Genomic DNA, 22,021 nt, shown 5'->3' with positions numbered 1-22,021 from the left:
AGTTTGTTAATATCCACTTACCATCAGGCATATTGCATTTGAGGAGCCCCCTTTACAGGCTCTTTGTCTCACTGACAAAAGAATTTTAAAAGTGTGCTCAGAAGGAAACTCAAAAACAGTATTACTGAAGGCAGAGAGAGAAAAAAATGGAGTAGGCAAGGTAGAGTCCTCAACAGTGGCTGGAGGGAAGGACAAGGAGGTAGGTTGAGAAGAGACAGTCATGCTTTCTAAATTAAATAGACGACAAGGAAGTGATCATGGAGAGTGGCATGGTGATGATATATATGCAATCCGAGAACTTTAGGTCATCTTTGGTTGCATAGTGAGTTTGAGGCCAGCCTAGGCTATATGAGACTCTGTCAAGAAAGAAAGAACAGGAGAAGTGAACGGAAGGAAGGAAGGAAGGAAGGAAGGAAGGAAGGAAGGAAGGAAGGAAGAAAAGAGGGAGGAGGAGAGAGAGGGAGGAAGGAAGGAAAGAAAGAGAGAAAGAAAGATAGAAAGTAAAAAAGAAAAGAAAGATAGGAGGTGAGGGGAGGGAGAGAGGAAAGAAAGAGAGAGAGAGAGAGAAGAGAAGAGAAGAGAAGAGAAGAGAAGAGAAGAGAAGAGAAGAGAAGAGAAGAGAAGAGAAGAGAAGAGAAGAGAAGAAGAGGAGGGGAAGAAAATGAAAATGAAACCAAGCTGTCTTAGCAATAAACATTGACAACAACTGTATCAGCTTGCAAGCAGTCTTCACAGAGACAAGAGAATGTTTGGGTGTCAGAATGAGCAGGCTAAAATGATATTGGCTGGAGTCCAGAAAGAGGTGTTGGAAAGGGGGGAAAGAGAAGGACTTTTATAATTAGAACTCAGAAAATCTGTACTGAGTTGGGGATAGCTTCAGAGGATATATATAAAGGGAGAGGCTGTTCCATTTTCTTTTCAAGTCTTCAATTTCATTTTCTACCTTCTGGCCAGTCTTCCTTAAGTTATAAAATAGAAATTTCTCTTTGAGACAGGAAGTGTCTTTCATCAGTGTGAGAAACTCCTGCTGTCTGCATTAAGAGGCTACAATGGACCATGGAGCAAGCCATTTGTGAACAGGAGCTGCTGACTACCAACAGTGCTGTTTATTTCAGAGGATGTCACCATGCTGATAGTCAAATGTTCTATAGGGGCATCCTCACCCCCGGCACAGAAGGCATCCTCTGTGTATATGTGAAAGGATGTATATGATCAGGCATGGGTCAGGACATCTGTACCAGAGAATGCTGACATCCACACATTAATATCTGAAATGATACCTGAGAAGAGGATGGCTACACGTAACTCATTTCTTACCTTTCCTCCTGCCTGGCACCTGATCAGCTCACTACCATTTTTTATCTATCGTGTCTTCAAAATGTAAGAAAAAGCAGAGGCTCTCTTTCACATTAAGGAGGCTCACGATTCCTGTTAGGACTGTTGTAAGTTGCTTTCCTTGAGCTGTAGTAAAGCTCTGAGCAAGAACAACTTGGGGAAAGAAAGGATTTATTTATTTGGCTTATAAGATACCCATTATCTAGGAAGGCCAAGGCAGCAACTGAAGCAGAGAACATGTTTCCTGGCTTGCTTTCCATGGATTGATCAGCTTGCTATCTTATACAAGATATCTCATACTCAGGACCACCTAACCAGGAGTGGTACCCACAGTGGGCTGGATCCTCCCATATCAATCATTAGGTTCACAAGCTAATATGATGGAGGCAATTCCTAAATTGAAGTTGCCTCTTTCCAGGTGATTCTACGTTGTATCAAGTTGACAAAAACTAACTGAGACAAATCACAAATCACTACTTTGCTGCTATGAAAAGCATTATTGGACTGCCTATAGTTGGAAACAATATTAAATGTTATATTTATAGTATATGTCTTACTCTAATGTTCATTAGTTAATTTAAAAATCATAATGGGGGATGGAAAGACGGTTCAGTAAGTTAAAGTTTGCTATCAATGCTGCATTCTGAGTTTAATTCCAGGACCCACATGAAGGATGCAAAGGACTGATCCCAACAAGTTCTCTGACATCTACATGTGCACCACGGCATGTTCACACTCATACATACACATGTGCACACACAATCAATAAATTAATAAAAAGTTAAAAATAATCATTAACAACACTGAATCATTTAAGAATGAAAATTAGAATCATACCTGTAACTTACACTAATAGATTTTAAATAAATCCTAAAAGCCTACATTCAGAAATAATGATAATTCAAGTATGGATGTATCAGTCACACTCCACACTTCCAAAAGAAAGTCACTTCTGTGCTAAAAATTCAACAGGGCCTATTGACTAATTAGCTTCCTGAACGTAGAGAGTTGGAATGCTATAAATCCAGAGCTGAATTCTCAGGCTGTTCTTAGTTTTAACAGTCATCCTTGCCTTGCTCTTCTCTGTCTCCTGAAATCCTTGAGATTATAGGAGAACACATCAGGCTGTACTAACAGACTCCAAGCTTCCACAAACCCAGATGCTAAGATTGCTATCAGACAGCATTTGAAGACCAAAGCAGAGATTTCCCACTTTGAAGAGGTCAGTCTGTCTCATGTCCCACCAATTTATCTGGGAAATGCCCTGACTTATGGCATATTATGATATGCAATATATATATATTTCACATTGGAAGATGCTATTCCAGGCAACATGAGTCTGGCCATTCATATTTGATTCAAGAATAAACTTATGTCTTTTCTTTGAAGAGAGAGAGTTAAGCACTGCACAGATGCGGAGAACATTCGCTTTCTGGAAAAGAGTGTGAAGGGTGTTCAGAAAGGGCTTGTATGATTCTCAATACCTTTTTGTAAGTCTAAGATTATTTCAACATTTAAAGAGAATTTCACATATTTTAGGAAAAGTGCAGAATTGGGGGACATTTTCAGAGGTTTTTGGATATTTAATCACAGCTTATAAGTCAATGAGCATCATATTAAAGACACTCATATCCTTTAAATGAAATGGCAAAAGCAGAGGCTCATCGCTTAGCTAATCTTTACTTAACAAACAAACTTAGTAAACAGTTTCTGGGGTTTTTTTCTAACTCTTTTCATTCATGTTCTGTTCATTGTTTTGTTTGTTTGTTTGTTTGTTTGTTTGTAGGCAGAGGAATTCATCTTTCAATTACATATAAATTTTTAATATAAAATTAACCCACACTCTAACATCAGTAATATTTTTAATGGAGAGGATAAAAGACTGTGGCTGTGGTGGTTTGAATAGGTATGTCCCCCATTGACTCATGAGGCTGAATTCTTGGTCCATAGTGAATAGTACTTCTAAGAGGTGTGGCCTTGTTGGAGTAGGTGTGGCCTTGCTGGAGGAAGTCTACACTCAGTGTGGCACACAGTCTTCTGCTGCTGCCTGCTGACCCAAGTGTAGAATTCTTGGCTCTTTCTCTAGCACCATGTCTACCTGCAGGCTGCGATGCTTCCGTCTATGATGATAATGGACTAAACCTCTGAAACTGTAAACCAGCACCAATTAAATGTTTTTCTTTGTAAAAGTTGCTATGGTCATGGTGTCTCTACACAGCAAGAAAACTCTAAGACAACGATCAAAATATATTGTATAAAAATGTTTTTTAATTAAAAAATAAAATTACAATAAAATTGTGGTCAGCATTAAATCATCTTTCTGCCCTTCATTCTATTGCAAGAGCAATAAGAATTACACATTTTTAAACAGTTTCTAGGAGAAAAGACTTTCTTCCTGGTTAGAGGGGTATAAAGAGATCAGAACTGGAGCCACTGCAGCCATTTTATTGCCATGAATCAAACATGGTCAAAATATTTTAAAGAACTCACAACCTGCATACCAGGGGTGGAACAAAGGCAAATTTTGGAGAATCTGGAGCACAACTAAAGGAGAAAAAAATGAGACAAAGGGGAAAAGGTGGGATTTTTTTTGATTGACCTAAAGTTTATAATTTTAAAAATTACATTTTTTATTTAAAAAATTTTAACTACATTAAAAATGCATTTATTTTTCAGTTGCATAGGAAACACATTTACAGCACAGAGAAATGTCCTTGTCAGCTTTGGTGATAGAAATTCCAAAAGGGCGAACAGATTCATCACTTGTGTTAATGCTGCTAATACAAGCCAACACTTCTGTCAGCAAAGGCCTGCATGCCACCAGGACTGCAGGCACGAGGATCTGCTGTGTAGTGTGTTCATCTAAGCCAGCACTTCTGTCAGCAAAGGCCTACATGCCACCAGGACTGCAGGCATGAGGATATGCTGTGTACTGTGTTCATCTAAGCCTCATAAAAGAGGCAAATTGGACAGTGATCATATTAAAAGCGACTTTTTCCTAAGACTGATTTCAATAATTAATCTGAAAGAGCATTCTATCCTATCACTGGGCTATTGAGTGACCAGAGTATAGCAGACTGCCTGAGTTTCCTTTGCGTCTCATTAGCAAGATACAAGCAGAAGCCATAATCAGATGAATAGCTAAATGCCGAACAGACTATACATGTATGCACACAACTTTTAGACAGTATATTATCAAATTGTTGATCATATTTTCCCCAACTCCTCCCAAATCTCCCACCTCCCTACTCACCCAATTTCATTCTCTATCTCTCTCCCCCCCCTCTCTTTCTCACTCTCTCTCCCTCTGTCTCTCCTTCCCTCTCCTTCCCTCTCCCCCTTCCACCCTTTCCCCTTCCCCCCTTCTACCCTCCCTTTCCCCTCTCAAAAAAACTCAGGAAGAACAACAAAAGGAAACAAAAAGAAAACCAAAACAAAATAGAAAAAAATACTAAAATGTAAAGTGTACATGCATGCATATACACACATTTCACACACATGCACACACACATATACATACACATGTATACACACACACACACACACACACACACACAAAAACTATCAACATGGAGTCCTGTTTTGTGTTGGCCAAGTACTTCTGGACATAGGGTCTTCCCTGGAGTGGGATTGAAACGCCCAGTGGCACCCAATTGGAGAAAACTGATTTTTCCCCCTATTCTAGCAGGTATCAATTACAAATGGCTTCTGGGTTAGGGATGGGACTTTCATCCACTTACTTTCTCAGTGCTGGGATTTTGTCTGATTTCAACATGTGCAAGTCTTGTAAGCATAATCTCTTTTAGTTTTATGTGTTCATCAGTCCTGTTGTGCCTGAAAGACACTGTTTTCTTGGAGTCATCTACCACCTCTGGCTTTTAGAGATCTCTCCACCTTTCCTTTTGCATAGATTTCCACACTTTGATGGGAGTGAGAGACAGTTGTTGACAAAGACAACCCAGTTAGGGTAGAGTGTTCCAAAATCTCTCACTCTGCACATTGCTCAGTTGTGTGTCTTTTTATTAATCACCATATACTGCCAGAAGCTTTTCTGCTGAGTGATATGCTGATCTATGGATATAGCGCCATGTCATTAGGAGTCATTTCACTGTTACGTACACCTAGCAGATCTATCCAGCCTCAGGTTCTTGGCCACCTCATAAGTGTTATGGATGGGTTCCATCTCGTGAAACGTGACTTAAACCCAATTTTTAAAAAGTGATTGACTAATCCCTTTGCATTTTTGGCAGTACTTCACCAGTAAATCTTACAAGGTAAGTCTCTGTTATAGGTCACAGGGTTTACAGCTGGATAAAATTGATGGTTACTTTTCTCCTCTGGTAACATGCAAAGTACCTTCCAGAGCCAGGAATGCTAGTCAGTAGGGATAAAGCTTCTGGTTGGATACCAGCTCAATTTTCCCGTATTCAATGACACAAGTAAGTTTTGTCTCCAGCAGTAAAGCGTTACTATGGCTGACCATGATTTTGAAGTATTGATGAGCATGAGGAATGTTTCTATATACTTGTGACATGAAAATGCCTGGGTGACAAAATATAAGATTTCACTAATGCCACCATAATATGCTATCTACATTAGTATATTTCTACATAAATAAAAGAGAAGTGGGCTTCCTCCAAATTTATGCCCCCTGTATCAGAAAGAGTCTACATAGCAACAGTATTCTTTTGGAATAAGTTATGTAAAGTAGATGCATTTTTTTTCATATAAGCAGTTTGAAAAGACAGAACACACGGAAGAAAGAAGAGGCTGCATCATTTACAGCATGTGGAACTTTCTTTTTCAGATTTCATTTTAAAATGTATTGTTCTACCTGCCTCCTTCCCAAGAGAGAAAGCAAAACATATCATGCTGGCTTGTGTTTCTTCCAGCTGGTCTCTTAGAGTGGATGCCAATGTGAAATCTATGAAGGGAGAAGAGTGTTTTATAACTTAAGCGAAGAGTAGAAATATCCAATAAAGTGCTTATATTGAAACCATGTTCAAAAAGCAATCAGGAAGGAGTCTGTAGGAATCTGGAGTTTGTGTATATGCATATGATGATAGGAAAGAGCAATTTTTCCAAAAAGAAACTTTCTGATCCAGCCTGCATCTCTCAGTAGAACATCAAATTCAAAAATAAAAATGAGTGTTTCTGCTGTCTTGTGCTCTTGCTAAGGTAGCAAAGTCACTTATGCGCTATTATAAAAAAGGAGCTGGCTGAGCCCTGATGACATTTTCTGATCTCAAATGGGGCATCCAATTATCTTATTAGATTATTAAATGGGTTCTCATGGAAGGTCTGGATGCCTCAGTCAAGCAATTTCTGCATCAAGGTCAGGTTGGAGAAAACAGCACGAAGCATTCCGTTTTAAAGTGTTTTTGAACCTATCTCTCCTGCAAAGAAAGGAGGTACTGCCACTGAATTTCTTGCTCCCTCTACTCCAGCCCAAATCTCCCAGTTCAATGGTGTCTCATCTTCTGGGAGAGACTGGCTGTTATACAGAGGTGCCAGCTACTGATGTTAGTATTTAGATCCCCAGAACCTATGTAAAATCCAGGCATTGTTGTACAGATATTCACACTGCCAGCACTCCTACAAGGAGATGGGAGGCAGAGAAAGGAGATTCTCTAGTTAGCTTGTTATACACAGTGACAAACAAGATATGCAGCAAAGAAATGAAACTCAAGGCTGTTCTTTGAACTCTGCACGCTTAAAGTGGTATTTCTCAGTCTGTCTTTGGGGTGCTTGCTTTGCTTAATGAAGTTCTGCATAAACTGTGTGCATTTCTTGACTGAATTCTTTTCTTCAGGATAATAACAACGACTAACACCCCCATTATCTTCCCATGTAGCAGAGAGGAAGTACTCAGACCTTTCCTTGTTTTTATGATACATCATGATAGAGTTGCCACCTTTGTAGCCTATCTAATGCTACAAAGCACCCAAAGTACCTCCCAGAAGCCTCTCTTCCATTATCACCCCATTAGGGATTGGAGCTTCCATATAAGACTTCATGGAGCACAAAACTTCAGTTCATAACAACCACAGGCTCTCTACAAAGGTCTGTTATATCTTCCATCAGTATGGGCAGGTGGCTAAAATTAGGTGTCAGTTTAACTAGATTAATTGATGTTTAGGCAACAGGAATAATGTTGGTTCTGGGTGGATCTGTGAAGATAAGTCCTAGGTGAGGTGTGGGGTAGACTGGTTGGTAAGGATTTATCTTCACCATGGGTGGGCACCATCCAGTTGGCTGAAGACTATGGAAGAACTAAGTGATAGAATAAAGGTTCATTCACTGTCTGTCTCCTGGAGCCATGACATCATTTTCTTCTTACCCTTAGACTTTAAAATAGATTCTGTGGCTTTATGGTCTGGGGACTTGTACCTATGCCCACCTCTCATTCCTAAGTTCTCAGCCTAAGAGTAACATCTTTGGCTTCCTGGGTTCTAAAGGCTTTGAACTTGGAGTGATCCACACAAAAGGTGCTCCTAGTCTCCTCCAACTCTTTAGAAGAGTTGGATTTCTCTTATAGGATTTCTCAGCCTCCACAACTAAGTGGGCCAATTCTCTTAGCAAATATATTCTCATCTGTCTGTCCATCCGTCCATCCATCCATCCATCATCTAAGTTAGTCTCTTTGTCTCTTTGTCTCTCTGTCTCTCTTTCTCTTCGTGTCTGTCTCTTCTGTCTGTCTCTTCCTGTCTATTTCTGTCTCTCTGTGTCTCTGCCTGTTTCTGTCTGTCTCTCTCTCTCTGTGTGTCTCTCTCTGTTTCTGTCTGTCTGTCTCTTCCTAGTGGTTTCTTTCTCTGGAGATCTTTGGCTACCATGGCACTTAGCGTAGTTAGTATTCTGTTTTGTTTTTCTGCAGTGCTGGGGATTGAACCCAGAGCCTTGTTCATGCTAGTCAACTACTTTCCTACTGAGCTACATTTCCATCCTATGCACTTACTGTGAAGTAACTTGTGCCAGACAGCTGCTCTGCCTACTTATACCACCAACTATTGGATACATTTATACTTTCCAAATGAATGAAATATAATTCCTTTTTGGAATAATGTACTAAGCATTTTTCACAATTTTATTTAGAAAAGCCAAGTCAGAAAGAAGACAACAAAGGCTGTTTGCAATTCCTTGATCCTGGGTGAACTGCTATTATCATTTGGTAGACAAATATCTCTTCAAGTTTATCTATCTACATGTACCTAAACATGAACTTTTACAGAAAACACATCCAATAAACATGATTTTTACCCTGTCTTCTGGCAGCTTTTTCAGCCCAAAATCTTTTTTCAGTACTATAGCTGTTCATCCTTGTGAGCATCATAGTAATTGCCATGGTTTACTTTCTATTCCTGTGATAAACACCATGACCAAAATCAACTTGGGGAAGAAAGTGTTTATTCCAGCATATAGTTTACAATCCATCATGATGGGAAGTCAGAGCAGAAACTCAAGGCAGGAGTCTGTGGAGCACTGAGCATAGAGAAATGTTAATTATTGGTTTACTCTGTTTGCTCTTATACATTACAGGACCACCGGACAAGGGATGCAACCACTCCTAGTGGGCAGAGCCCTCTCACATCAGTCATTAAGATACCCCACAGGCTTGGTACAGGCTAATCTCATGTATACATTTATTCTTCAACTGAGGGTCCCTCTTCTCAGATTTGACTCCAGATTGTATCAAGCTGACAAAAGAACTGGCCAGCACAGTGATTACAGTGGGCCTGTGAGAGCACTTGTTCCAGTGCTTTCCTCCATTGGTAGCTGCTTCACTTCTTGCTGAGATGAGCAACAGCCTGCCTGAACAGCTCAAGGGCCTCCTAAACCACTCCTAAGGTGAAGGGTCTGAACTGTCTGATGGTTAGTTTTGGTTGTTAGTTGTTTGGATGGCTGGTAAATTAGTAAAGCATACTTAGGGTAGTGTCTGTGTGGGTGTTTCCAGACTGGCATGTAGGTTACCAGACTGAGTGCAGAAGTTTCAACATGAACACAGAGGACATCATTCGATAGTCTAGGAGCCATGATAGAATGCACATGAGGAGGAATGAGACAGCTGGTGTGCCCACTGGATGCACTGCTCTGAGCATGCTCACGTCTTACTGCTGAGGATGCTACACTCCAGAACATTCTTCAGCCTTTGAACATGAACTTGCATAAGTGGCTCTCCAGGTAGCTTTCAGGCCTTCAGTATCAGACTGGGAATTTATCATTAGTCCTTCTTGTTCTAAGGCTTCAGGCTTGTCTGACTGAGCTGCTTCCTGTTTCCCTTGCCCCTCAGCTTACAGGCAGCCACAATAGGTTCTATGACCCCAGTGACTACATCTGCTCTTTCAACTCTGGATTCTATTGGCTGTGATGCTCTGAAGAACCATGACTTGTGCAGATGGAGAAAGATGAACACATTTCACATGTTGCCTTCCACAGAGGTTATTTTCTTTTTCTACAACCCATGATGGAGCCCACGTTCCCACAACACTTTCAACTGTACATCTTGTTCATCTTTGTGATCTTTTATAAGACATGAATACTCAAATTCCTTTTTTGTTTGGGGGTCTTTTGTATGCTTTTTAGGGTTAAGGTTGGAAAGGTTTATTATGTATCTAGGCTATCCTCATACTTACAATTTCTGCTTCAGCCTCCCAAGTTGAGGAATTACAGATAGGCAACAGTATATCTGTTTTCTTACTGCTTTGATGCAGGTAAGTTAAGCACATTTTTTTCATGGATCTCTCGAATGTACAGTCTTACTCTTTTTAAAGCACAAAAATAATAGTGCATAAGCACTAGGTCAGTGGTTCTCAACCTGTGAGTTGCAACCCCCACAGGGCTCACACAGAGGACATCCTGCAAATCAAATGTTTGTGTTACTCTTCACAACAGTAGTAAATTTATAGTTTTGAAGTAGCAACAAAACAATTTTATGGTAGTGGGTCACCACAACATGAGGAACTGCATTAAAGGGTCACAGCTTTAGAGAGGTTAAAAACTACTGGACTAGGTAGTTATCAGCAAAATCATCTTTTAAAATAGGCACTGAGCTAGTAAATTGTCAATCTTTTTACAACATATAAAGAGCTAGCTCAAGAGAAATATATCTTATGCATTTCTGCAGATGGATGCTGTCTTTCTTCTGAAGTACCTAGTGTTCTCAGTTCACTTCCCAACCTTAGATCTACTGCCTGTAGAAGACGGACAGTGGGACACACTCATGCTCCCCTCCCGTGAATATTAGTGTTGGTCACATCTTGGTTAGAAACCAGCCACCTTGGTTGCACAGCTCAAAACTCTTTTTCCCCCAGATTCAAGTTGGGCTGTTGGGCTTAACTTAGCATCTAGGTTTATGCTGAGAGACAAACTTAGCCCAGGGCACCAGCCCTCCTGAGGTCCGCTCTCTGCTTCAAGTTCATTTTCCTTCTCTCCTAAAATGTCACTCCCCCACCCCCCGCCCCCCAATGCTGCTGATCACAGCCAGGACCTTTGGCTGAGCTATTAAGTGTTCCACTACAAAGCCAAATCTCCACTTTATATTTTACTTAAAAGATATTTAGAAAATAATAGCATTCTTGGTTTGTACATAGAAAAGGAAAGACATGAGTTTCTTGCCCACGGGAAAACCTGTATGTGCCCATCGATACCAAACTGTCTTACTTTCTACATCTGTTTCTTCGTGTGTATCTTCTCTGGATGGGAATGCAGAGAGCTTGTGTCCCCACTTCCTGGATAGAGAAGCAGCAGCTCAAGTGACAGGCGGTGACATTTACATGGTAGATTTGGTTAAAACGGAGTCATGCTGACATCTGGTGTAGAATTACCCTGCAGCTATGTGCCAAACAAATAATGTGTGGTGACAACTGTCTTTTCTGTGCTGCTGCTTGTATCCAAGGTTACCCCCTGACTCAATCACTGAAAAGCCCCCAGACCACACTCCAACAAGCCACAATCTGGGAGCAGCCCCCACACAGCCTATGGCTGACCCCAACCTTCTCTAAGTCCATTCCAGAATGACTTTGTGAAATCTACCCACATCTCAATCTTAAAACCCATGATTAAGGAGTGCCATCAGCCAAAAGCTTTTTCTTACCAGGGCAGGGGGCAACTATAATTCTGTCTTTTTCCCACTATATTTTTGGTCAATGGAGTTGGGTGATGATGCAAATTAAATATCTGATCAATAAACCTTGCAATGACCCCAAGGCTACTATTCATCTCTCTTGTTTGATAAATACAGATTCATGCCAGAACTTAACTGTAATTGCTGGCCTATCAATAAATATTTGCCTGAGGGTAGTATGTAAATACACGAGGCCACTGAAGGATATGAGATGTTTCATTTTTAAGGAGCTCATAACCCAGGCAGGAAGGAAAATCATCACCACATGAAAAGGCCACCACCACACACAGTGTGAACATCTGCACTTGATTGAGGGGAGAAAACCACTTTCCCCCCAGAGCGGGTCTCTGCTGGAAAAGCTATAAACATCTTCAGCAAATCGATTCCCACCACTGCAAGGGTTGTTGTTTTTTCCCTTAACACACAGGAAATTCAATAAATAAAAAAAGACTTTAACTGGGATCAGGAAAATGATGGGGTTTTTGTGTCAGTTCAGAGAGAATGGGATGGTGGAGAGCTGACATCAGGAGGAGGACTGGTGCCCTGAGTGAACTTGGTCTCCCAGCAGAAAGCCAGATGTAAGTAAGCCTGTTAGCCTGACATGAGTCTGAAAAAGAATGTTTTTGAGTAGTGCAATCAAGTGACCATCTAACAGTGATTGGTATACTTAAAAAGAACATACCCAAACACACACACCACAAGAAAGAAGCCTTGAAAATTGACCCCCTCAGAGGCTCCTCAGGGACATACACAGGGATATTCCACAAGAGCCGAACCTCAGAGTTCACTATTATACTGCTGGAAATTGGGAGTAGAACCCACCACTTCTCTACTTTTGCTCAGCAGATTAAACTTCGTATGTAACAGACAAGTCAAAAACTTTGAGAATACTTCCATTCTGAATGATGCATGTGTGGGAGGAAGATTCCCACAGGGGAGGAAATGACCGCTTCTATGAGTTTCTTTGGCTCTGTGCATAAGTCAAATGAGGATAGTCAACAGTAACTAGTTATAGCTAAAGATCCAGGACAGTAGTTCTCAACTATGAAAATTTTTCTCCTCCAAAGGACATTTCACAATGCCTGGAGCCATTTAAGATATTAACTGGAAAGAGTAAGAGGTTCCTGGCACCCAGTGGAAAGAGATCAGTGAGGCACTTTTGAGCATCCTATACTATACAATCAGCCTCCTGTTGTAAATAGTCATACTGACCAAATGGTCAGTAGGGTCCAAGCTGAGAAACACTTTTCTACAGTTATCTGAGTAGAATTTAAACTATTTCCATGCCAGAGAATACCATATGGAATGCAGCAAGAATTCTCAGTCTGCCAGGGATATAGATGGTTTGAAGGATTCCTCACATTTTTAAAAACTATTTCTGTATCCCAGCAATCATCTGAGGTGGAACATAAAACCCGATAGAGAGACTCTGCTGTATGGTCGATTATAGCAAACCATCATGAGAAAGATATAGCATGTGAGACTAGCCCAAGCTCCATCCCAGAGTCTCAGCATGTGAGAAGCACTCTGTCTGCAGTTCTGGCATGTGCAAAATGATTCCTGATTCTCCTGCATTTCACTTAACCCATAAGGGCATGTGCAGCAACCGGAGACAATGTTTCAGCAGAGTGTCAGTGAAGGAGAGATGAATGAATGGAACCATGACTTCAGGGCAACATGACTTTATAAGTGTATTAAGGGTTAATAATTTTTAAAAGTTAAAATGATAACTCACCAAATAGGAAATGAGCATGTATCAGAGGTTTTATTCAACTCTTCAATTAATGGAGGCACTAGCAAGATGTCAACAAAGAGTCTTAAACAAACACCATCAAACATCAAAAATACTTATGCTGGTAAATCAAGAAATCTGGAGCAAATTTATAAATAATACCAAACTTGTGTTTTCTGCAGAGTTCAAAGAAGGGAATTTCCAAGTCCTTATCCAAGACAGAAATTGTGTATCGATGGATAAATGTCTTTCTTGGTACTATAAGCTATCGACAACTTAGTTGCTAAGTGACTCAAAGACAATGAATGGTCCAGAGCCCAGGAGAGCTGGACAACAGGAAAGATATGTTTAGATGATGCTTGAACTCTGGAGAAGATATTCCAAAAGGTTTGGTCCATATCAAAGTTCTTGGCAATTTTCCTTAGAGAAGTTTTTGTCATTGCTACTTATGGGGCTATTATGATGTGTTTTCCTTGCTTGGAATGAAGGAGAAAATCTGGCACATCAGGAACGAGAGAATTGATGGGGTAAAGTTTTCTGAATGTGTAAGACATTAGAAGATTCAGTAAGAAAGTACACAGATAGCAATATGACTCCAACATGGTAACTGCTCCTGCTTAGGGGTGATCTCACCATGAAGTGTTATGCCTGCCAGGATGCTGTTCCTGGAACCCAAGATGTCAGGTTTAGGACAATTCGTAGAGATGAGACATACAGGCACCTTTTCAAGAACGGGACACTGAAAAAAACAAAAACAAAAACAACAAAAAAACCAACAACAACAAAAAAAAACCCAACCAAACAAAAACATAACCCTGGCAGTTAGATATCTCAGCTACTCTATTTTTTGTGTGTGCTTTCAGCCTTGAACAAGCCTAAGACAAATTAGGTATCACCAGTTTTTATACAAGCACTTATCAAGTGATTAACATGTGACAAGCTAAACAGGCTCTAAGCAAAAGCAAAAGAGACAGACAAAAACACGAAGGCAGAGACAAGAGAATTTTATCCTGCTTTGCTTGCCCTGAGTCCCTGAACAAGGAGTAAATGCTTTTCAGCAAAGCCACTTCTAAGGACCTATTATAGTTCCTCAGGGAAGTAAGAAAGGAGGAAACAGACTGAGGATAAAATGCAGAAAATGGATGTTAGACATTTAGCGATGCCAAGACAAGTTAAATGGCCATCCTTAGAGATTAGGAAAATACGATAGGGAGATTTGGTGAGATGAGACTGGAATCAGTGAAGACCAGCTGTAATATATGTGAATCACTTTACAATATAACCAGAGTCACTGGCAAAGGGACAGACACTTAGTTCAATGATCACGACAGAAAAACAGACACAGACCCACAGAAAGAAAGGCACAAAATCAGCTCTATGTGTTAAAGAGAGTTTAAATAAGTTTTGAGTAATTGGACATCCAGAGCCAAAATAATAATTTCATTTCCTTTATGAAAAATAACATGTATCACAGACTTAAACATGAAAAGTACAACTATAAGCCTCTTGAAAGAGAATTTTTTTAGTTTAGTTTTTTTGTTTTTTTTTTTTAGGTGAAGGATTCTGAGAGATGACTTTAAAATAGGAACAAAGATAACGGGATAAACTAGACTCCGCAAAAATTAAAAGCATAAATATAAATATATAAATATATATATATATATATATATATATATATATATATGTGTGTGTGTATTCTGTTAAAGCTTGGCCTTGGGGTTGGGGTACTCAGTGGATAAGGCACTTGCTGCACATGGATAAGGACTTGAGTGTGAATCTCCAGAATTCAGGTAAAGCTAGGTGAGCACCTGAAACCCCAGTTCTCCAACAGTGAGATGACAGGCAAAGAAAAGAATCCCCAGAAGCCTGTTGGCCAGGTACTTTGGTGGACACAGCAATGAACAATAAAGAGAACCTGTCTCAAATAAGGTGGGTGAAGGGGACTTATACTCAAGAGTGTCTTCTGACACCTTGGCATGTGTACACACACACACACACACACACACACACAGGCACGCATACGTGCACATGCACACACACTACAGACATTTTATTGACTGAAAGAAATAACACATGCAATAAATGGTTAGTATGAAGAATAAATAAGAGAAACTTTGAGAACTAAATAATTAATTATAAAATGGATGGAAATACACAAACATCTAGTGATGGAAAATAGACAGGAAGTTAACATGGTTCAACACATGTAATATTCTTGAAATGATAAATTTAAAGAATGAAAAGGAAGTGAGGGGGTGGGAGGGAAACTGGTGGAGTTACAGAGAAGCAACAGGAAGGATCCTTGTGGTAATAGAACTTTCCTGAATCGATAATGTCAATGTCATGCCCTGGCTGTGACTCTGTACTATGTCTTTATGAGATGTTTCTGGGAATTCTTTGGAAGTGTTTAGTTAGCCCAAGAGTTGTTTGCAAATTTAGAAAGTTGGGTGGATGTAGCCTTTGTCCCAGCTATTGGTCCTTGGGTATTGGTCTGGGGTAGGAGAATTGGGTGTTATCTGATTGAGTCATGATTTTTTTTTAAAAAGAAGAATATGAAAGGGAGTTGCCGATGAGCAGGGAAGAGTCCTGGGATGACTGCCTAGGCAGGGTAAAAGAATGAGAAGTGGTAAGAGAGCTGAAAAGTAAGAAAATAGAGGGATGGGTTGCTAAAATTTCTTTCCTGGGGAAGACATAAAAAACACCTACTTGTCCAAAGGATCCAACAATAAAACTGCACACCATTCCTCCAACATTCACTCTGGGGAGCCAGTGAGTTTATTGGGGATTTTTATACAGCATAGGTGGGGGTTACTTACAGAATTGTGAGTGCTCTTCCCCCTCATAGGCTGCATATGGAAAGCCTTCACCTAGTAGGGATGAGGCTTTCCCCATAGGCACATAGATGATGCCCCCCTTGCCCTAGTCTTTCCCAACCTATATACTCTAACACTACCCCTGGTCCAGGCCATGTGCAGTAAGGCAGAACTGCATAAGCAAGTAGTAGAGAGAAGCTGGCTACCCAGGTGAGGGTCTTGTGACCATCTCCTCTCCTCTGCAATGAGGTATAAACAACCAGCAACCCCATATCAGATGATCATCTTGCAAGAAGGAGTAACTGACATTCCCAAGATGTAGGATGCTTGGCTCAAAGGACAGTCACTCAAACAGTTAAGCATGCAATCCTTGCATACAGAAGGAACAGGGTGAATGAGTTTGAGCCTGAAGGTTATGTGATTAACTTGAGGATAGTGTCCTCAAACCTGAGATTTTGAAATAATGGTGTTGTGTTGTGATTACTAATGGGAATTTCTGAAACGGTCAAGGAAATCACATGTTAGGAAGTCAAACTGATGAGAACCAAGTAGCTGGACCATTTCTTTGTTGTTGTTGTTGTTGTTGTTTTTTAAATTATCTTAAAGATGAAAGCACATTTTTGGTGCAGACAGAGTTGTGAAAAAAAGCAGACTTTGTAGTACATTTTAAAAGTATTTTGCTTGGGATGGTGGAGTTGTGTGAAGTTCTAGTTAGAAATGGAAAAGATACCTACGTCCCTCAGTCCTGGTGAGTGACAGACAAAACAGAAAAGAAGAGACCAGGCAGATTGCTATGTTCTAAGTTCTAAGTATGTTTCCAGACCAAGAACTGGAGCAGTACCTGAGGACTTGTGTGCCTTGATACCCCTAGGGCTGGAGTCCGGCAATCTGTGTCTGACCTGTGATGATACAGCTGAGTCCTGAGCACCACAGGATTAGATCAGCATTTCTAGAGCCAGAACTGATGGAGGCAACTTGGAGAGGAGTAATGACCAGAGGGGATTTACAGGCCCTTGGTGGAGACCCACTCTCAATGGTGTTCATGCATCTACCATCTCACTGGAGCCCAGACACAGCAAAGTGGGCAGGAAGAACAAATAAGTTCTCTCTCTTTATGGACCATCTGCCCTCTCCTGATCTTTGACCCCTTGGAACAACCAAAATCAGGATAAATTTATACCATCTGGGTTTGGGGATCTTAGGACTTTGGGAACTAAACCTATATCCCTCTACTTGAGTCTGGTTTTCTGGCCTTTGGACTTAAATTAAATTGTGTCATCAGCTGTCCTGAGTCTCATGAGGCTTTTTATCCTCCATAGCCATGCAAGCCAATAATATACCATTGTTATGATGTGACAAAATAGCCAAGGCAACTTATAAAAGGCAGCATTTAATTGGAGCTTATTTACAATTTTGGAAGGTGAGTGCATGACCATCATGGCTGGGAACATGACAGCATGCAGTCATGCATGGTGCTAGACCAGTAGCTGAGAGTCCTCATCATATCCACAAGTTGGAGGGAGATGGAGAGAGACTGGGCTTTCTTAGACCTTTTGAAACTTCAAAGTCTACACCCAGGGACACCCCTCCCCCAACAAGATCACACCTCCTAATATTTCCCAAACAGCTCACTAACTGGGTACCAAACATTTAAATATTTGAGCCTGTAGATGCCATTCTCATTTTTACCATCACAAAAGCCCCTTTTACATAGACATATTCAGACTTCGTTGGATTTGCTTCTCTGAAGAACTCTTACAAACCGTTGGCAGGCCTGCGTTGTAGTCAGACATAGCGACGCATGGGTAGAAAATGAGGATAGAGAAGGCATCTCAGCACTGCATGTCATATGAGGCAGGACTTTCCTGTGCTTGTATTCAGAAATAGCTCCAAAAGACCATTAAGTCAAGCAACACAATGAATAGTGCTTGTGGTAGATCTGCTTATGTGAAAGAAAGTGAAAGCCATAGAAAATGGTTCTGAATATAGGTCAAACCTAGGTCATCAGGGAGAGTCGTGAGCCTCTTTAGAAGCTGCCTTTGGATTCTAGCAAGACTTTCAGGCAGGAAGTCTTCCTCATAGCCATTGCACAGTGAATAGCTTTTACTTCTTTAAACTTAGTTAAATTAAAAACATGATGATGGTATTCGCAGAGATATTTAAAGAAGGACTTATTTTGTTTTATTTGATTCAGGTCTGGATAAATTGTACAAGCTACATCAAACTCAAAATTGTCCAATACATCCTAAGTGCTGTTATTGTAGGTGTGATTATAGGTACTATCTTTTGGAGTGCTAGAGATTTTCCAAATTACATATTTTAAGGGATCCAGTATAATATAGGTTAAGAAGGCAGTGAGGCTCACTTAAAAGTTAAATCTTATTCATGAAATATACCCTAGGTCCGTGATAACTCCTTTCTTGGTAAAGTGTCTCAGGAGCTTCCAAATGTTAGTGACCTAGATCCAATTCATAACAGGATGGAACACTGGGGTGGGTGCAGACGTGGCGTGCACTTTTTTGTCCCAGAAGGCAGATATACTGGGTGGACAGAATCAAGGTGGAGTGAATGAAATGTGAGAGATGGGGAAGGTTTCTGCCATTGCACAATGAGAATCCTGTAGATATGCAGGATCTGGCTTTGTATCAGAGGCTCTAAACACTATAAGCTAAGGCCCAGTCGGGAAAAGATGGACCCATTCCAATCTAAGACAAGAAGAAACAAATCCCATGTCCTCTAGATCCTTAAGAAATTCACTTCCTTAACTTACTGTTTTCTGTCAAGAAAAACTGGCATTTTATGTCTGCATGAAATAGCCTAATTTTTAAAGGCTGGTAACCATTTTTTAAAATATATGAAACGTTTAACAGGGCATAACAGGCACAAGCCATTGGCAGTGCTCCAACAGCTCAAGAAATAATAGCAACAATTGGCAAATGGGATTGAATGAAATTAGAAAGCCTCGTGCATCAATGGAAACAATCAGCAGAGGGAAGAGACAGCCTAACCTACAAACAAGAGAAAATGTATAAGGATTTAAATAAAAAAATTAAACCCAAAAAATTTTATTCAGTCAATAAATTGATAAAGAAATTGGACAGGTCTCAAAAGAAGAAAGACACGCATACAGATAGATATTTCATATATATTATATACATTGATTATATAATACAATTGATATATGAATATATAATTTATATATTCATTATACAATGATATTATTTGCATTATATATTACATATAATATATATATGAAAGGCATATATATATAAATATTAAGTATATAATTTTAATATATATGAAAGGCTAATACACATATGAAAAATAATCTTTGTCAAATCAAATTATATTGAAATTCCATCTCACCCAAGTAAGATTGGCTCAGAGAGTAGACAAACAGCAACAAACTGGCAAGGATGTGTGGAAACAGGAACCGTCACACACTGCAGCTGGGGTGTAATCTGGAGCAGCCACTGTGAGATCAGAGGAGAGGTTCTTCAGAAAGAAAAACCAAGCTACCATATACCAGCTATACCCAGCCTGAGCATGTACCTAAAGGATTATAAGCACATGACAAAGATACTTGAACATCATCTTAATTACAGCATTATCAATAATATTCAAAATCTAGAACCAGGCTAGGTACCCATCAGCAGATGGACTGATAAAGAAAAATGTAACATTCACACACATGGAGTTCTACTGAATAATAATGAAGGATGAGATTACGTCATTTTCAGAAAATGTTTGGAGCTGGAGATCATTATATAAAATGAAATAAGCCAGACTCAGAAAGATAATTATGTAGGCACAGCATCTAGTTTTAAAAAAAGAAGTGTGTGTGTGTGTGTGTGTGTGTGTGCATGTGTGCACGTACATTGTACCCATTTAAAAGAGAGATCAAGAGCAAGAAAGAGAGAGAAAGAATACCTTAGAGACATATTAGACATCTTTTTCTTACCTCGTTCTGGGAGTCCCTAGGTCTATTTTGTCCAAATACTGTCAGCTTTCCATTACTATAACAACAGAAGAAAACCATGAGACAATCAACTTAAGAGAGAAAAAGAGTTTATTTGTCTCATGACTTTAGAGATTTTACCTGATGCCAAACAGCCCCTTCTATTTGAGCTGTGGTGCAAATGGCAAAGCTATTTACTTCATGGCTAAACATGATGTAAAAGAGAGAAGACGTCAGAATTCTACAGGCCTCCATAAGGTCATACCCCTCATGACTTAAAACTGCATTAAGGCTTTAAGTTTGCAACACCTCAATAATGCCAATCTGGGGACTAAGCCTTTAACATGCGAGTCTTTGGGCAACATTTCAGATCCACCCTCTAACATACTGATGCTGTTTTTTTCTCCATCATTCTTTGATATACAACAAGGGGCCTTTACCATGAGTTTTGAAAGAAGATGAATAGTAAGGAAAAATTATAAGACCTTACATCAAAGCAGACACCCTTTTCCCCTGACCTCAGCACCCTATTCCTGTAGTAGTCTTAGGCTCCACCCATCTCCAAATCCCTCTAACAAAGGGTCTGTGCTACATCTTCTCCCCTGTTTCAAACCATCAGGAACTTCTGGCCACACGCTTCCTAAAGATGTAAAAATAGCTTCTCCAAATACCATGCTGCTCATATGCTATTCTTATGCTCCCAGGGGTCTTTGCAAACCCAAAGATCAAATTGCTAATTCAAAATGATGTTCTTATGCTAAAAGCAGAGGGGAGGTCTTTACCCTAGTGTCACTGTATATATTTAATGAGATGTAACTGTGGGTGGCTCTGTAGTTAAGCCTTTTAGTGTCCCCTAAAGGTTCATATGACAAAGGTTATCTCTTATAATAGTGCTATTGGGCAGTAGAAGAACCTTTAGGAAGTGGTAGCTGGTGGGAAGACTCTGAGTCATTGTAGGTCTTGAAGAGATATTTGGATCCATTACTTCCTTTGGTTACTTCTTAGCCATAGAGTCAGTGGCTTTGATCTTCCATGAGCTACTGCCAATATTCACAAGCCAAACAATGGGGCCAATCAATGATAGACCAACCCCTCTCAAACTGCAAAACCAAATTGACCTTTTTTAAAAGTTGATTTTCCCAGGTATTTGTTACAGTTTCTCAATTTTTACTATATCAGTTACTTTTCTCATTACCGTGACAGGATATGTGTGAGAAGCAACTTCAGCCCTGGGAGGTTTATCTTGACTTGTGGTACTGAGGTCAGAGCCCATTCTGGCAGGAAGACACATGCAGAGGCTTGATCCATGGTGGTGGGGGCTCACATCGAACCATGTCATCAGCTAGAAATGACACAGGAAGCTAGATCAAGATTGGAGGTGAACTATAACTCTCCAAGGCCTGTTGCCTCTGGTAGCCTGTGTGTGTTGGCTGGGCTGTACCTCCTAAAGGTTCCACAGCCTTCCAAAACAGCACCACCAGCTAGGGACCAACTGTTCAAACACATGAGCCTGTGGGGAACATTTCAGACTCAAACAATAACACTGAATAACACACAAGAGAGAGGAAATTTGACCTTTATTTTCACAAGTCTATAACTGAAATTTGGCATCATGAATCAAGGCAGCTGCCATGATTTTATTATCAGGATCTGTTCCTGTATCTCCATTAGAAACCAGAGATGTTTTTGTATCATATGGTATGTGTAACTCTACCTTGAAATCCATTTATACAACCCCCTGTGTTGAAATCACAGAAATATCCATGGCTGTCACTAGAACAAGGCTCAGAAAGATAATTATGTCTACACAGCAGCTAACTCTGGCTATCACTAGAATCTTGATTGACAGAGTGCATACACATTCCTATACATCCACAGCTGGGTGGTTGTGTTTAGTGGTGTTACACACCCTCTCAGTGTTTTCATTTTAAGTCTCTAAGAGCATTCCTCTAAAAAAAAAAAAAAGGAGCCAGAGGGATTGCCAGGCTTCCCAAGGAGTACAAGGCCCAAAGAAAGCTCCAGACCTCACATACATGACTACTCACAACCTGCTTTTAAATTAA

General features: G+C 40.1%; 1 protein-coding gene across 3 annotated transcripts in view; it reads right to left on the bottom strand.

Moving 5' to 3' along the window:
• Thbd (thrombomodulin) overlaps positions 1 to 22,021 on the bottom strand; it is a 322,322-nt gene that overhangs the window by 228,070 nt on the left and 72,231 nt on the right. The window contains exons 1-3 of one of the 3 annotated variants that reach the window (XR_003709881.1): positions 21,154 to 21,200; positions 19,962 to 20,016; positions 19,455 to 19,473 (exon numbers count right to left, since the gene is read on the bottom strand). The exons of 1 other annotated variant lie outside the window; for it this stretch is intronic. The gene's annotated coding sequence lies outside the window, so the exon portion shown is untranslated. Of the gene's footprint in view, positions 1 to 19,410; positions 19,474 to 19,961; positions 20,017 to 21,153; positions 21,201 to 22,021 lie in introns of those variants that run through there. One more of the 3 variants, XM_028756431.1, reaches the window with a different exon arrangement.

Source organism: Grammomys surdaster, unplaced genomic scaffold (genome assembly GCF_004785775.1).
Source record: "Grammomys surdaster isolate TR1022 unplaced genomic scaffold, NIH_TR_1.0 129, whole genome shotgun sequence".
In the NCBI taxonomy this organism is placed as follows: Eukaryota; Metazoa; Chordata; class Mammalia; order Rodentia; family Muridae; genus Grammomys; species Grammomys surdaster.
The sequence above is the reverse complement of the archived record's forward strand: the minus strand, read 5'-3'. Positions and strand labels throughout refer to the sequence as shown.